The following is a 12,277-nucleotide window of genomic DNA, read 5'->3' as shown; positions in this document are numbered from 1 at the left end:
GCGTCCGCGCCCGCCGCCACCAACCGCCGCCGTCGCGCCGCCTCTCCGGCTCCCCGCCGGCCGGATCCGGCGAGATCCGGCCCGGGAGCACCTCGCCGCCGTCTTCCCGCTCCGGCGAGCTCCGTCAACTCCGGCGTGAACAGTGCGCGTGCCGCCGTCCTCGGATTCCGTGCCGGGTCAAACCCTAGATCCGGTGGTAAATTTTGTCCAAGTCCCGAAAATCTCAGTCCATGTGCTCATGTTCACGACTCCATAACTTTGCATCCGTAGCTCCGATTCATGCATATAGCATATCAAAATGTTCATCTCAGAGAGTACATCATTTCATTCCATTGCATCATTTTCATTTGAGTTCATCTTGTTGCCCGAAATGCTATTAGAAGAGGCTACTTGAGTTAATTGTCAGATCTGCTCCTCCATTTAGCTTTTTGTCATTTTTGCCATGTTTAATCTGTGCATGATATGCCCTGATGCTCTACATGTGTTTTGTTAAGGGTTTTGTCATCTTTCAAGAGGTGCAACCCATGTATTTTTGTGATGTGTGTGGTGACTTGTGCAAGCTTGCAAAGTGGTGCACTTAGTAATTCTGTTTTCAGGGACTTAGTAATTTCACTAAGTCCTGGAGCTGTTTATCTCATGATGCCATATGTTCATGTTGTTTCCTAGTAAGGATGTTTTGTTAATCTTGTAGTGCTCTATCCATCCATGTCTTTGTTTGCAATTATGGAGCAATCTAGCTTGAGTCAATCGAGCTCTATTTTTGCTACTTTGTGAATCTGGGCAGATTGTCAACTTGTTTGCAATTTTGCTGATGATGTTGTAGTTGATCCATGCATGCTATGCTATTGTTCTTGCCATGTCTAGCTTGCATTTTGTGCCTTCTTGACGGGTGTATTCTTGTCTTGCCATGACTTGCACCGTAGTGAGTGCATCGAGCTCGTAAGCATGCCTACTTGAGTTATATTTCAGCATGTGCCAGTTTCCACAGTCTGTAAACTGATTATGTTTTTGCTATGTTCACATGCTAGCAATTGTATTTTCTGATCCCTTTTGGCTCAAGGTCACTAAGGGACTTTTTGTTAAGCTCTTTGAGTAGCTCCATGCCTTGCTTTACTTTGCCATGTTTAGGTCATGTAGCATGTAGTTTTGTTCCTCCGAAGAGGGCTACCTGATCTAAAATTCCAGACAAGTGTTAATTTCACTAAGTCTGAGATCTGTTTGCCATATGCATTTTTGCCATGCTTATTTTAACCTGTTAATGGATGAATTGGCCGTAGCTCAGTGCTAGACTTTTGTTAAGCATCTTGTGTGCATCCCTGCCATGTATTTTGTTGTCATGTTTGGGTGCTGTAGCATATTCATTTTGTTGCATTTAGATGCCTACTTGCTGTAAATCGCAGACCAGTGTCATTTTTGAATCGCTTGCATTTCCAAACCGCAACTCCGATTCTAGCGTTCTTTATATCTTTTCAAGCGATTTCGTCTCATCTTTCCAGTGGCATACTTGGATTTCCAAGTTGAGTCCACGTTCATGCATTTCCTGTCATATCTTGCATTTTGCATCCCGCATCGCATTCCGCATAGCATATCATCATTGCATCATATTCCTTGGTCTTGCACGTGGTTGATTGTATCCTTGTTGCTTGTTTGTCATGTTTGGCTAGAGACGGGAGACGAGTTCACTAACGAGGAGCCCGTTGAGTTTGCTTTCGAGGATCCAGTCAACTCTGACAACTGTGCAGGCAAGATGATCATACCCTCGAAATCACTACTATCTTTGCTATGCTAGTTTGCTCGCTCTTTTGCTATGCCAATGCTAATATGCCTACCACTTGCTTGCAAGCCTCCCAAATTGCCATGTCAAACCTCTAACCCACCATGTCCTAGCAAACCGTTGATTGGCTATGTTACCGCTTTGCTCAGCCCCTCTTACAGCGTTGCTAGTTGCAGGTGAAGATTGAAGGCCGTTCCTTGTTGGAACATTTATTTACTTGTTGGGATATCATTATATTATCTTGTTATCTTAATGCATCAATATACTTGGTAAAGGGTGGAAGGCTCGGCCTCTTGCTAGTGTTTTGTTCCACTCTTGCCGCCCTAGTTTCCGTCATATAAGTGTTATGTTCCCGGATTTTGCGTTCCTTACGCGGTTGGGTTATAATGGGAACCCCTTGATATCTCGCCTTGATTAAAGCTTTTCCAGCAATGCCCAACCTTGGTTTTACCATTTGCTACCTGGCCTTTTCTTTCCCTTGGGTTCTGCAGACTCAAGGGTCATCATTATTTTAACCCCCCCGGGCCAGTGCTCCTCTGAGTGTTGGTCCAACCTGTCAGCCGCCGGTGGCTACTAGGGGCAACTCTGGGCTGGCCTACCGGAAGTTTAGACAATCTGAGTGTGCCCTGAGAAAGAGATATGTGCAGCTCCTATTGGGATTTGTCGGCACATTCGGGCGGTGTTGCTAGATTTGTTTTATCCTGTCGAAGTGTCTTGAAGATCCGAATACCGAGTCTGATCGGAACATCTTGGGAGGAGGTCTATTCCTTCGTTGACCGTGAGAGCCTGTCATGGGCTAAGTTGGGACTCCCCTGTAGGGATTGAACTTTCGAAAGTCGTGCCCGCGGTTGTGGGTAGATGGGAATTTGTTAATGTCCGGTTGTAGATAACTTGAACCTTAATTAATTAAAATGAATCAACTGAGTGTGTTACCGTGATGGCCTCTTCTCGGTAGAGTCCGGGAAGTGGAAACGGTGTTGGAGTAATGTTTGCACAGGTTGCTCTCTAGTTTCACGCGCGCGCTTTGCCTCCTCTTCTCGCTCTCTTTTGGGAAAATTAGCCACCATACTTGCTAGTCGCTTCCTGCAGCTCCTCTCATATTTTACCCTGCCTTACCTATAAGCTTAAATAGTCTTGATCATGAGGGTGCGAGATTGCTGAGTCCCTGTGGCTCACAGATTACTATTACACCAGATGCAGGGCCTGATGATTCCGCTCCAGGAGATGCGTATGAGCTCAAGTGGGAGTTCGACGAAGACTCTCAACGTTACTATGTTTCCTTTCCCGATGATCAGTAGTGGTGCCCAGTTGGGGGTGATTGGGACCGTTATCGCATGTTGGGTTATCTTTTATTTTGGCGCCGTAGTCCGGCCATGAGTGTTTGGATGATGTAATGTTATTTATGTACTTGATTGACGTGGCGAGTGTAAGCCAACTATGTTATCTCCCCTTTATTATTTATATTACATGGGATGTTGTGAAGAGTGCCTAACTTGCGACATATGCCTTCAATGCGATTATGTCTCTAAGTCGTGCCTCGACACGTGGGAGCTATAGTCGCATCGAGGGTGTTACAAGTTGGTATCAGAGCCTTCCCCGACCTTAGGAGCCCCATTGCTTGATCGTTTTTAGCGGCCGAGTTGTGTCTAGAAAAATGTTTTGAGTCATTTAGGAATTATATATCGAAGAGTTTAGGAATTCTTTTTACTTCCCAGTCTCCTCATCGCTCTGGTAAGGCTTCCTGACATAGAGTTTTGACTCTTCTCTTCTCAAATTTCACTAAATTTTTTTTAGGATCACGCGGGTATCTTGGAATCGTTTTGATGGTTTTATGATGAGAACATTGACTTGGTGCCTCCTGTCAGGGGTTTAGTGGAAGTGTCCCGGGGAGTTGAGCTCCGAGGTGTTGTCATCATAATTTTATCATTGCAGTTCTGGAATACCTGAATTTAGTACGCTGACATCGAAAATCTCTTTTATGCAGTTCGTTGGTGAGATAACCTCGACGCCACCCAGTATTGGGGCGGGAGTTCGGGAGTATCGCCATAACTTGTATAACGGATGCTTTTCGAAGGTTGAGGTAGATGGTTTCCGAAGGTTTCTTGGTTATGTGTTGAAGGATGGATACAGTTGGATGTAGGATTTGCTAGTTTGGGTGAGATATTATGCTTCCCCTGTATCCCCAACACCTGATTGCATAACCGGAAAGGTTCGGGAGTTTCATAGGTTGGAATTCTAGTAGCTCTAGTTCTTCTTCCACAGATATTGGTTTGAGATTGGGATTTCTTACCAATTATTTGTTCTTGATCCGTACCTTGTTGATTTATTTCTCTACCTTAATTCTAAGTGGCTTCCCAATTTATGGAGATGAGACCATTTCAAGAGGAATGCATTCGTTCATTTTGTTCGGATGTGAAGACTATATGTTGGAATTTTCATTCCGTTGGATTCAGCTTCAATATTTGGCTGTCAATGTGCTAATGGATGTCAACCTCTTCAGGATGGCTCCTCCAATGCGCACGACTCCGAATCCTGATCCGCCTCCACCTCCACCTCCTCCGGAGGCATGGCAAGCTGTGATGGCCGCAACCAATGCAAACACACAGTTGATCATGCAAATTCTTCAAGAGTGCAATCAAGGCAACCAAGGGAATCAAGGCAGCAATCAGAATCACTTTGCTACACTCAACCAGTTCCTTGCTAACGGGCCTAAGACTTTCAGCAATTGTGTTGAAGCAACCGATGCTGACGATTGGCTAGTTGATCTGTGCAAGCATTTCAAGTGCAATAACGTCAGGCCTGAGGACTTTGTCAAGTTCGCCTCCTTCCAACTCAAAGATCAAGCTGCAGAATGGTTCCAGCAGTACAAGGACTCCAGAGGTGGACGTGTTATCACTTGGGATGATTTCCGTCGAGATTTCCGAGCTCATCATATTCCTCAGAGCGTGGTTGAAAGCAAGCGTGAGGAATTCCGCAATCTGAAGCAAGGCTCTTTGTCTGTCTATGACTACAACAATTTGTTTCAGAAGCTCGCCCGCTTTGCCAAGCAGGACGTCCCTGATGAGAAGAGCATTATATATCAGTTCAGGGGTGGTCTCGGAGAAGAAATTCAACTCGCTCTTGTTCTCTTTGATCCCTTGAGATACGATGAGTTCTACAACATGGCACTGAAGCAAGAGGCTGCTCAGTTGAGGTGTGATGCTTCCAAGAAGCGAGTCAGAGACGTTACTCCTTCTTCCTCTACTCAAGTGGCCAAGCAGTAGAAGTATTGGCTTCCTCCTCCTCCGTTTCGTCAGACGTTTCAGCAGAAGAGTAAAGGTGGCAGTGGTTCTTCGCACCCACCCAACCCTGGCTTTCAGAACAAGACTTCGTCTCAAGCTCCAAGATCGAGTGCTCCGTATCACCGTCCGCTTTCAGAGGTCACGTGCAACAAGTGCCAACAGAAGGGTCACTATGCCAACAAGTGTTTCAACCAGAGGCGTCTTCCTCCTCCTCCTCCTGTCAGATCGGCAAGTACAGTTGTGGTCAAGCATAACCCCAAGTACGCCAAGGTCAATATGGTGAATGCAGCTCAGGCAGAGGACTCGTCAGATGTGATCATGGGTAACCTTACTGTTAACGATATTCCAGCTAAAGTTCTTTTTGACACTGGTGCATCGCATTGCTTCATCTCGAAACCTTTTGCATCTAAGCATGGGTGGTTTTCTCAAGTTATGCATAGGCCATTAGCAGTCGTCTCTCCGGGTAGATGCTTGCTTGCTAACTACGAAGTTCCGGATATTTCTATCTTGATGGGTGATTTCAAGTTTCTGGCTTCTCCAATGGTTCTTGGTAACTCGGATATTGATCTTATTCTCGGAATGGATTGGCTTTCTAAGCACAAGGCTCAGCTTGATTGTGCAGCCAGGCAGATTCAATTGACTCATTCGTCTGAGGATGTAATTGTCTTTGCCGCTCGGGATAATACCATCCGTCTGTTTTCTCTCAATGAAAGGGGTGAATTGGATGCTATCTCTCAAATTCCAGTCGTTTGCGAATATCAAGACGTCTTTCCAGAAGAGCTTCCAGGAATGCCTCCGCACCGGCCGTTGAATTCGTTATTGATCTTGAGCCTGGCACGGAACCTGTGTGCAAACGTCCTTACAAGCTCGGACCTGAAGAGTTGAAGGAGCTGAAGAAGCAACTTGATATTCAAGAGAAAATGGGTCTCATCCGGCCTAGTTCTTATCCGTGGGGTTGTGGTGTTCTTTTTGTGAAGAAGAACGATGGAACGGACCGACTTTGTGTTGATTACCGTCCAGTGAACAAGAAAACCATCAAGAACAAGTATCCACTTCCCAACATCAATGAGCTGTTCGAACAACTCAAAGGTGCCCAAGTATTCTCCAAGCTTGATCTCTGTATGGGTTATCATCAGATTCGAATCCATGAGCAAGATATTCCCAAGACGGCTTTCAGGACAAGCTTTGGTTCATATGAATACACTGTCATGTCTTTTGGCCTCGTCAACGCTCCTCCGATGTTCTCTTGCATGATAAACTTCATCTTCAACGCCTACACCAATGACTTCATTTTGGTCTATCTCGACGACATTCTAGTTTTCTCAAAGAACAAGGAAGATCATGTCAAGCACTTGCATTTGGTTCTTGATAAGCTCAGGGAACATCATTTCTACGCCAAGTTCTCCAAGTGTGAATTTTGGCTCGATGAGGTTCTTTATCTTGGTCGTATGATCTCTGCCAAGGGTATTGCCGTGAATCCTGAGAAGGTGTCTGCAATTGTGAATTGGGAACCTCCTCAGAATGTGAAGCAACTCCACAGCTTCCTCGGTCTCACAAGTTATTGCCGAAGATTCATTGAAAACTTTTCTAAGATCGCGAAGCCTCTCTCTAATCTTCTCCAGAAGCACGTCAAGTACGTTTGGTCTCTGGAGTGTAACATTGCTTTCAACACATTGAAAGAGAAATTGATCACTGCTCCAGTTCTGACTCCGCCTGATGAATCCAAGCCGTACGAGGTCTTTTGTGATGCCTCTCTCCAAGGTCTTGGCGCAGTATTGATGCAAGAGAATAAAGTTGTTTCTTATACACCTTGCCAGTTGAAGCCTAATGAGAAGAACTACCCCACTCATGATCTCGAGTTGGCGGCAGTTATGCATGCTCTTTTGACTTGGAGACATCTTCTATTGGGAAGAAAAGTGGACATTTTCACTGATCACAAGAGTCTCAAGTACATCTTCACTCAGCCTAATCTCAACCTCAGGAAAACTCGATGGGTCGAAATGATTCAAGAGTATAATCCGAGTATCGAGTACACTCCAGGCAAGGCTAATGTGATTGCTGACGCATTGAGCAGGAAAGCTTACTGCAACAGTCTGATTCTTAAGCCTTATCAACCTGAGCTTTGTGAAGCTTTCCGCAAACTTAATCTGCAAGTTGTTCCTCAAGGTTTCCTCGCCAACCTTTTAGTCTCTCCTACCTTGGAAGACCAGATTCGCCAAGCTCAGCTTCTTGATGCTATGGTGAAAAAGGTGAAGATTGGGATTGCCAAGAGTCAGTCCAAGTACAAGTGCTACCGCCTTGACGACAAGGATACTCTCTTCTTCGAGGATCGTATTGTTGTACCCAAAGGTGACCTTCGTAAAGTGATCATGAACGAGGCTCACAATTCTCTCCTCTCCATCCACCCTGGGAGCACGAAGATGTATCAAGACCTTAAACAGGCTTATTAGTGCACTCGAATGAAGCGCGAGATTGCTCAATTCGTGAATGAATGTGATGTCTGCAGAAGAGTGAAGGCAGAACACCAAAGGCCAGCAGGTCTCCTCCAACCTCTTGCCATTCCAGAATGGAAGTTTGACCACATTGAAATGGACTTCGTGACTGGGTTTCCAAAGTCCAAGCGTGGCAATGATGCTATATTCGTTGTCATCGACAAACTCACCAAAGTGTCTCACTTTCTGCCTGTAAAAGAGTCGATCACTGCAGCTCAATTGGCGGAACTCTATACCTCCCGTATTGTCTCTCTGCACGGTATTCCTCAAGTGATCTCTTCAGACCGTGGCAGCATCTTTACCTCAAAGTTTTGGGATTCTTTTCAGAAGGCCATGGGCACGAACATCCGCTTCAGCACAGCTTTCCATCCTCAAACTAGCGGTCAAGTCGAGCGTGTCAACCAAATTCTTGAAGATATGGTCAGGGCTTGTGTGATCTCCTTCGGCATGAAGTGGGAGGATGTCTTCCTTATGCTGAATTCTCCTATAACAATAGTTTTCAAGCAAGTTTGGGCAAGGCCCCATTTGAAATACTGTATGGCAGGAAGTGTCGTACCCCTCTTAACTGGTCTGAAACTAGTGAACGTCAGCTTTTGGGTAATGACTTAATCACAGAGGCAGAAGAAATGTGCAAAGTCATTCATGATAACCTCAAAGCAGCCCAATCCTGCCAGAAGAGCTACTATGATAGTAAGCATCGTGATTTGGCTTTCAAGATCGGAGATCATGTTTACCTCCGTGTCTCTCCTATGAAAGGTAGTCGTCGCTTCGGTATCAAAGGGAAGCTTGCCCCTAGATATGTGGGACCTTTCAAGATTGTCAGCAAGAGAGGCGACCTCGCCTATCAACTCGAGCTTCCTTTAAACTTTGCAAATGTTCATGACGTGTTCCATGTCTCTCAGCTTCGAAAGTGCTTCAAGACTCCTAGCCACACCGTCAACTTCGAGGACATTGGGCTCCAAGAAGATCTCTCTTATCGTGAGCACCCAGTTGCTATTCTTGAAGAGACTGAACGCAAGACTCGCAACAAGTCAATCAAATTTCTCAAAGTCAAGTGGTCACACCATTCCGACCGTGAAGCTACCTGGGAACGCGAGGATCACCTTCGTTCTGAGTACCTGGCGTTCTTTCTGTCCTAGATCCCGGGACGAGATCCTTTCGTAGTGGTGGAGTGTTGTAACACCCCGGATGTAACTTTCCCAATTGTACTCCAACTCTTGCCGTTTCCGGCGTTAAGTTATTTTATTTTCTCGGGTTCGGGTCTTTGTCTCCGTGTGTTCTTATCGTTGTCATGCATCTCTTATCATGTCATCATGTGCATTGCATTTGCATACGTGTTCGTCTCATGCATTCGAGCTTTTTCCCCGTTGTCCGTCTTGCATTCCGGCGCTTCGTTCTCCTCCAGTGGCCATTTCTAGCTTTCTTTCGTGTTTGGGGATTAAACATTTCCGGATTGGGCCGAGACTTGCCAAGCGTCCTTGGTTTACTACCAGTAGACCGCCTGTCAAGTTTCGTATCATTTGGACTTCGTTTGATACTCCAACGGTTAGCCGAGGGACCGAAAAGGCCTCATGTGTGTTGCAGCCCAACACCCCTCCAATTTGTCCCAAAACCCACCTAACTCCGCTCCATCATCTAGAGTGTTCGATCATGATCGTGTGGCCGAAAACCGCACCTCATTTGGACTCTCCTAGCTCCTCCTATGCCTATAAATAGGCCCCCCTCGAAATGTCCCGGATCCCCTCTCCACGAAACCCTAAATCGCCCCCGCGCCGCGTCGGACATTGTCTGACCCGGCCGGACATAGCCGCCGCCCCACTCCAAAGTCTGAAAACTGATTATGTTTTTGCTATGTTCACATGCTTGCAATTGTATTTTCTGATCCATTTTGGCTCAAGGTCACTAAGGGACTTTTGTTAAGCTCTTTGAGTAGCTCCATGCCATGCTTTACTTTGCCATGTTCAGGTCATGTAGCATGTATTTTTGTTGCTCCGAAGAGGGCTACCTGATCTGAAATTCCAGACAAGTGTTAATTTCACTAAGTCTGAGAACTGTTTGCCATATGCATTTTTGCCATGCTTGTTTTAACCTGTTAATGGATGAATTCTCCGTAGCTCAGTGCTAGACTTTTGTTAAGCATCTTGTGTGCATCCCTGCCATGTATTTTGTTGTCATGTTTGGGTGCTGTAGCATGTTCATTTCGTTGCATTTAGATGCCTACTTGTTGTAAATCGCAGACCGGTGTCATTTTTGAATCGCTTGCCATTTCCAAACCGCAACTCCGATTCCGGCGTTCTTTATATTGTTTTCAAGCGATTTCGTCTCATCTTTCCAGTGGCACACTTGGATTTCCATGTTGAATCCAGGTTCATGCATTTCCTGTCATATCTTGCATTTTGCATCACGCATCGCATTCCGCATAGCATATCATCATTGCATCATATTGCTTGGACTTGCACGTGGTTGATTGTATCCTTGTTGCTTGTTTGTCTTGTTTGGGTAGAGCCGGGAGACGAGTTCACTAACGAGGAGCCCGTTGAGTTTGCTTTCGAGGATCCACTCAACTCTGACAACTGTGCAGGCAAGATGATCATACCCTCGAAATCACTACTATCTTTGCTATGCTAGTTTGCTCGCTCTTTTGCTATGCCAATGCTAAGATGCCTACCACTGCTTGCAAGCCTCCCAAATTGCCATGTCAAACCTCTAACCCACCATGTCCTAGCAAACCGTTGATTGGCTATGTTACCACTTTGCTCAGCTCCTCTTATAGCGTTGCTAGTTGCAGGTGAAGATTGAAGGCCGTTCCTTGTTGGAACATTTATTTACTTGTTGGGATATCATTATATTATCTTGTTATCTTAATGCATCTATATACTTGGTAAAGGGTGGAAGGCTCAGCCTCTCGCCTAGTGTTTTGTTCCACTCTTGCCGCCCTAGTTTCCGTCATATCGGTGTTATGTTCCCGGATTTTGCGTTCCTTACGCGGTTGGGTTATAATGGGAACCCCTTGATATCTCGCCTTGATTAAAGCTTTTCCAGCAATGCCCAACCTTGGTTTTACCATTTGCCACCTAGCCTTTTCTTTCCCTTGGGTTCTGCAGACTCAAGGGTCATCATTATTTTAACCCCCCCGGGCCAGTGCTCCTCTGAGTGTTGGTCCAACCTGTCAGCCGCCGGTGGCTACCAGGGGCAACTCTGGGCTGGCCTACCGGAAGTTTAAACAATCTGAGTGTGCCCTGAGAAAGAGATATGTGCAGCTCCTATCGGGATTTGTCGGCACATTCGGGCGGTGTTGCTGGAATTGTTTTAACCTGTCGAAGTGTCTTGAAGATCCGCGATACCGAGTCTGATCAGAACGTCTTGGGAGGAGGTCTATTCCTTCGTTGACCGTGAGAGCTTGTCATGGGCTAAGTTGGGACTCCCCTTTAGGGATTGAACTTTCGAAAGCCATGCCCGCGGTTATGGGCAGATGGGAATTTGTTAATGTCCGGTTGTAGATAACTTGAACCTTAATTAATTAAAATGAATCAACTGAGTGTGTTACCGTGATGGCCTCTTCTCGGTGGAGTCCGAGAAGTGGACACAGTGTTGGAGTAATGTTTGCGCAGGTTTCTCTCTAGTTTCATGCTCGCGCTTTGCCTCCTCTTCTCGCTCTCTTTTTGCGAATAAGTTAGCCACCATATTTGCTAGTCGCTTGTTGCAGCTCCTCTCATATTTTACCCTGCCTTACCTATAAGCTTAAATAGTCTTGATCGCGAGGGTGCGAGATTGCTGAGCCCCTGTGGCTCACAGATTACTATTACACCAGATGCAGGGCATGATGACTCTGCTCCAGGAGACGTGTATGAGCTCAACTGGGAGTTCGACGAAGACTCTCAACGTTATTATGTTTCCTTTCCCGATGATCAGTAGTGGTGCCCAGTTGGGGGTGATTGGGACCGTTGTCGCATGTTGGGTTATCTTTTATTTTGGCGCCGTAGTTGGGCCATGAGTGTTTGGATGATGTAATGTTATTTATGTACTTGATTGAGGTGGCGAGTGTAAGCCAACTATGTTATCTCCCCTTTATTATTTATATTACATGGGATGTTGTGAAGATTGCCTAACTTGCGACATATGCCTTCAATGTGATTATGTCTCCAAGTCATGCCTCGACACGTGGGAACCATAGTCGGATCGAGGGTGTTACAATTTGGTTCCGTAGTCGGGCCTTGATTGTATCTGGATGATGTAATGCTATATTTATGTATTGTGTGAAGTGGCGATTGTAAGCCAACTCTTTATCCCATTCTTATTCAGTACATGTGATGTGTAAAGATTACCCTTCTTGCGACATGCCTAATATGCGGTTATGCCTCTAAGGCGTGCTCCGACACATGGGAGATATAGCCGCATCGTGGGTGTTACAAGGAACCCCTAACCCGAGCTGTAATTAGCGGATTTCCGACCGGACCGGACATCCGGCGATCGGACGACTGCCCATTACCGGATGTCCGCTACGTGTAAAAACTAACTTCGCTCAAATTGTGTTTTGGCCATAATTAATTCATCCGAACTCCAATTTTGACGTTCTTTAGCTCGTTTTGAAGCTCTTGGCATCCCCCTTCCCACAAAAATACCACCAACATCTTTTGAGTCCATCAAATTTTGTGAATTTTGGCATCTTTGCCTAGGGCTTCCACCACATCATACGCTACACCACCACCGACTTCCGAACCTCACCAATT

The sequence above is a fragment of the Triticum dicoccoides genome, chromosome 1A (assembly GCF_002162155.2).
Source record: "Triticum dicoccoides isolate Atlit2015 ecotype Zavitan chromosome 1A, WEW_v2.0, whole genome shotgun sequence".
Classification (NCBI taxonomy): domain Eukaryota; kingdom Viridiplantae; phylum Streptophyta; class Magnoliopsida; order Poales; family Poaceae; genus Triticum; species Triticum dicoccoides.
This window is presented reverse-complemented; position numbering follows the sequence as displayed.